The 5555-nt window shown below is 41.0% G+C and overlaps 1 long non-coding RNA gene across 2 annotated transcripts; it reads left to right on the forward strand.

The window, feature by feature from the left end:
• The first annotated feature begins 552 nt into the window (after nucleotides 1-552).
• On the forward strand, nucleotides 553-2740 carry LOC147710475 (uncharacterized). 2 transcript variants are annotated; one of them, XR_015295630.1, is made up of 6 exons: nucleotides 553-660; nucleotides 767-931; nucleotides 1002-1150; nucleotides 1491-1591; nucleotides 1901-1974; nucleotides 2508-2740. It is a non-coding gene; the product is annotated as an uncharacterized LOC147710475 (long non-coding RNA). The 2 variants fall into 2 exon arrangements; XR_015295629.1 differs by having other exon boundaries at nucleotides 1032-1150.
• The last annotated feature ends 2815 nt before the right edge of the window (nucleotides 2741-5555 follow it).

Raw genomic sequence — 5555 nt, forward strand, 5'->3', positions numbered from 1 at the left:
ATGCTTTCATAATTAGCTTATTTGGTTTCAGTATTCTAAGTCAGCTCATCCAATTGTAATACACTAACATAGCTGCACGATTACTTGTTCCATTTTAATTTTACGATGAGTTTTCCAACCCCAGTAGAACTGTTATTCCCACAGTTTGTACATCTATTTGCACGAGATAATAACCGCCAGATATGCGGTTGAGTGCCCCGCTATGGAGATGTTTTTATCATTCATTTGCAAGCTAACACACCTTCCGTGTCAGTTAACAGGATGTTAGGGAGTATCATGCTCCTTATATCGGGCATTTCCACCTGAGGCTGCGCACGGTTCACTCTTAGAAAGAATTCTCCTTTCAGAGGGGGAACCGTGCCATCAACACGTTATGAGCAAATATACCCTCTGTGTCAGTTATCAAAATATTGTGTAATGCCATGCTGCACTGTTTGGGCTCTGATAGGTGACGTCCGGCACGGTTTAGTCTATTATTTTTTAAAGACTTCCCCTTTAACAGGAGGAAGCGTTCTGTAGGTGCGTCATCAAACGTACCTTGGTTACCTATATTTAAGGAGGGGCTTAATGGCAGGCCGGGTTACATTTCTTTTCCAACGGCTGCGGGACGCCATCAGGTTCCCACGGGTTGATGCATATGCTCCCGTTTCATAAATCACGGTAAGATACCTGTCCACGTCACTCCCCGGTCTCTACAGCCTGTTTTTCATACTAAGTATCCATCGATGTTAGTGTAACTGTAGCCACCTCTGATTTCTATCTTTAGAAACTATTTTACGGCGGGAGCTATCTTCCCATCGAGGTGAGAGATTTAAGGAAGGGCACACCGGTACATCGGGTATTTTTCTTCCCCCAACGGCAAAGGACGCCAGCAGATATCGTTACGCGGCTCCCGTAGGTGGATGTACACGCCCTTGATTTTATATTAGTGGTAAGATACAGGCTCTTGCTAAATTTGTCTGCCTTTAACTTGGAGTCAGTTTTAAATTCGATCGTATCAGTTATTTTTCGTTTCCATTTTACATTTTCAGTTGTGGCATGAGGTCTAACTCCCCTCCGAGTCACACATGAAGATAGGAATTTCATGTCTTCTCCTTTAAACGCACTCCCAGATACTAGGAAGAAGTACGCCATTTCTGTTGTTTATTAGGTAAGGATATACAATATAATTCGGCCTGCAGTTTTTGAAACTTACTCATTTATCACTGCCCTATGTACATATTCTCTTCATTCCATGAATGAGAGATCCATCGACTAATCCATAGAACAAGTTTTAGTAACATTTTGCTTTCCCCATTCCTTGGGTTTAAGTATTAATAAACATTTTAGCTTTGTTAGGCAATTATGCAAGCCCTTGTAGTCCATGTAGGTTCAAAGTATAATGAACTTCACGTATTTCATGCAGTTGTCTATCAATACAAACTGTGCTCATTGCTCAGCACTCGTATGTTATTGGGTCTGACCAGTTCTTTTTACATGCTTATTTCCAGCTTTAACACATGAAAGGTTACCCTTTTTTATTCATCAAGACAGTCCCTTCAATATCCGAAGAGGCTTATACCATATAAGTTGTTAGCGAAATAGGATCACGGTAAGAAGCAGAGACCTTTTTCCCTAAAGGCATTGCACGATGTTATAATATGTGAATGATGATAGCCTCTCATTTCCTGCATCTCGAGGGGTATCGATGAGAATTTAATCACTAAATCTTCTTCATTCCTTATTATGAAGTTCAGTCATGGTATATATATAGCTCAAAGTGGATATTTTACATCACATATGGGACATGGTCTTTTTTAAGTCTGATGATTCGGAGTAACCTCACAAACAAGTCCTGTAGATAAATAAATTACTGATAGTGTTACCTCTTCTCACTGTACCCCATTATATCCTTTTCCAGATCTGACTGTACAGACATTTTTTTAATAAGAAGGACATATTAGTGTCCTTTCCACGTTCGTTACAGATACCTTGGTAAGTAATTGCACAATGTTTCTACCTTTTTGATTCCAACAATTGGCACATCCCCTGCCCACATTAGCTGATTTTCTGCTCTGAGCCCTTACATTGTCTATAACAATATTGGGCAAATATTTTATACCATTCACAGATGCCCGATCTTTAAGGGGCCATGCTAAATAGTTCATTCTTCTCATGCAGAGACTTTCCCCCTTACGTGAAGTGGACGTTAAGCAGAGAGTTAGTTGAGGCTACAGCTCCTATATTTGAGAGCCCACCTTTCCCCCTTACTAGCTGGGATTAGAATCTACCCATTTGGGACCATTATTCGACACATTTACCACTGCTCAAATATATAATTATTAGATTGTACCTTGCGTAGCTATATCCTACCAGCTACGTAAGTAGGGAGTTATTGTTATGTAAGCACAGCTAAATGTATTTTGTGTAGGTATGTCTGAATTGGCATATTGGATTTTGAGAACGGAATTGTTAAATAGACTGTTTAGTCTAATTGGTTTTAATTTTGTTTTAAATATGTCTTACAGATATTATTGTGGCTCCTAAAGAAGGCGTTTGGAATAACGCCGAAACGCGCGTCAAAGAATTGATTAACATTGTTTGCCACCGGTTATGACCTATTTTCATGTATTTGTGATAGAAGTACAAAACCACTGTATTATTATGTTGTTTATATAATTGTTATTTTACTATGTCTTTTTATTAAATGTTTTTAATGCGATCAAGTTCACACAGAATAAATGAAATCTAGTTTTTTTAAGTAGTTGGTTGTGCTTTCTTCATACAATTTCTCCTCCCCCCCCCCCCCTTTTGTGTTGTTATTTTGCCATTTTTACCACACTGACTTGGTGGGGCCACTACAGCCCTGTTAAGCATATTATGAGCTTCCTCTCCGCTACAGTTTTAATGGTATTAAGCCCGTAAAGTGTGGCAGAGTGAAACAAAGGGGGCCCTACAGGGCCCACTGTTGCCTCTGCACCAGGGGATGCACTCAGGGGGGCACCTAGTGTGCCCCCCTGTCTCCATGCACCACCAGTTCCTACAGGACCCCCTTTCACACATTACTCTGCATGAAAGGGTGTTGCTGTGGGTGTTCAACACAACATCCATGGAACCAGATGCATTTCCAGATTTACAAGGTTTTGCAAACCTGGGAATGCGTCAGATTCGTACGCCTCCCCAGTGGAGGCATGAGGGGGGCGTATTATGAGGCACACGTAGAGAGAAAAACGCATATAGTGATTGTTTTTGTGCAGTTAGGTGCCCCTTCCTATGCAAAAACAATCACACCTACAATGCAAACACCCTAGCACCATGGTGCAAGGGTGCTAGTGTTGGTGCATGGCATCCCATTGTGCACCAGCAAAAGGGAAAAGGACAGGAATGTGCTGTATCGAGTAGATAGGGTGCATTCCTGCCCTTTTCTTTTGACACACAACAGTGCAGCAGAAAGGCTTGCTGCAGTGCTGTGCGCCAGAATATTGTAAATGAGGCCCTAAATCTTTGTCACAACGAAGCTTCAAGTGGCTCCATCAATTAAAGACAATACTGGCTTCCAAGCAGCCTTTACATTTGAAGATTAACAAAATTAGCATTTTTTTTTCAGGCAGGAGGCACCCTGGCATGAAGATCTGTTCCTTTTTCAGTTGCTTTTCCTTCCATCGACTTCACAGCACAGGAGACTCCCTCCCTTCTGTTTCAGCCGAGGATCTCAACTGGTGGTATTAAACGTCTCGGGCAAGTTGTCTTTTAACCAAAGATAGGGGAACTGTTTTTATTTAATCAAAAAGTATGTGCACCTTGTTCCCCACAGATACCAAACCCTTCGACCTGTGGTTCCTACAGTAGGCTGTACAATGGCCTCAGCAGGAGCATGTCACAACGTCTTTCATGCGAGATAAGATGCCAAGGCATGGTCATATTCAAGGGTGAGGCAGAGAATTTATAAAGCATCCTGTTGATAAACTGCTCAGCATACCTGCCAAGTGGCCGCAAGTCATGCGTGACATTTTAGCCAGTCTTGGCTATTAATCAGGGCCGGCTTTAACGCTAGTGGCACCCAGTGCGAAAATGCTTGTTGGCGCACCCAGTGGCCAACTCCACTACGGATTCCTTCGTTACCATCCTTTCACAGTCCCCCGCAAACCTCCATAACCACACTCTCTCAGATGCATTTAATTCGTTTTATAGCACCACTCCTACCAATGTAAGGTGTCAGAACACTGTACATTACACAGTTTACACAGAGACAATCAGCCATAAGTGTGTAAAAATCAGTGTATAGGAAATGTTATATAAGACAAAGAACAATAAGGTATAGAAGTCACAGGTCACCCATACTGGTAGGCAGGATAGTTTAAGAATGCTTGGTCAGGAGAATCAGAAACTTAGAATTTAAAACCTAACACCATGGGGGGTTCTCTTTAAAAATAAGAATTGAATTCTGCCCAAACGAACCCATTTAGCAACATTAGGATAATGAAAAAATGGGGGGGAAGTCATAACACTCCAACCTATACCTTGCAGTTTTCATGCAGCTCTTTGATTAACAGTTACTTGCTCACTGTTGTACATTAGGATCTTAACTCATAAAGAGCCCTCAACAATATGGTCTCTCTGACAAAAGTAGTAACCCACTGACCGATTTACAGTACGTTATATGCACTTTGTGATCTGCATTTTCTATGCAGCAGGCATATTCGCCCTCTGTGCTACCTTACGGTGAGAAGAGACTTCCATTACACAAACCTCTGATCTCTCTCTTTCTCTCCAGGAAGTACATTAATCACTTCAGTTATTTTGACATTTTTATTGTTGGCTGAAAATTGCATGAGACCAGGATAGCAGCAGCAGGTGCTTTTACAACCATAATATTGGCACCCCCACATGAAGATGGCACCGGTCGCACTGTGCTAGAACCAGCCCTGCTATTAATCCAACAGCACCTTGCATGCTGGGATAGCTGAGCCCATACATAGACTGCCGAAAGAACAAGTTGTGGTATGCAAATATTGTAGTTTAAAAAGCTAGGAATATCCATAGATGTCACACATGACATGGGTTGCCACTTGGCAACTATGCAGGCTGGGAGTCAATATGATGCTTGACAGAGTTCTCACATCTTGAAGAATGAAACTTTGCCCCCATAATTGATCTGTGCAGTGAGACCCAGGTTGTTTGCCTCCTAGAAGAAGCCTACGTCTGTCACGTTCGCAAAGAAGGTAGAATACAGATGCATGATGTGTAGCTGTCATTGGTGCTGCAGGAGCATTGTCGCTATGACCCAGAGGTTTGATGTGCTGACTTTACCCCAATTGAATGTCTGATGAAATATCAGAGACAAAAATGTTACCAAAACAATATTGAGGACATAATATCGACTTTATATACTTTGTATGTAAAGTCAAAAATAAGGACAACAAAAATATAGACAATCACAATATCACTAAAAATATAGACAAGTATATCAAATTCTAACTATTAAACACTTTAAAACACAATTAAAAAAGATATACTTATAAAAATAAATTAAACAAATTTAACTTACTAACGAAATAGAAATATATGCTTTAAAA

The sequence above is a fragment of the Lissotriton vulgaris genome, chromosome 5 (genome assembly GCF_964263255.1).
Source record: "Lissotriton vulgaris chromosome 5, aLisVul1.2, whole genome shotgun sequence".
Lineage (NCBI taxonomy): Eukaryota > Metazoa > Chordata > Amphibia > Caudata > Salamandridae > Lissotriton > Lissotriton vulgaris.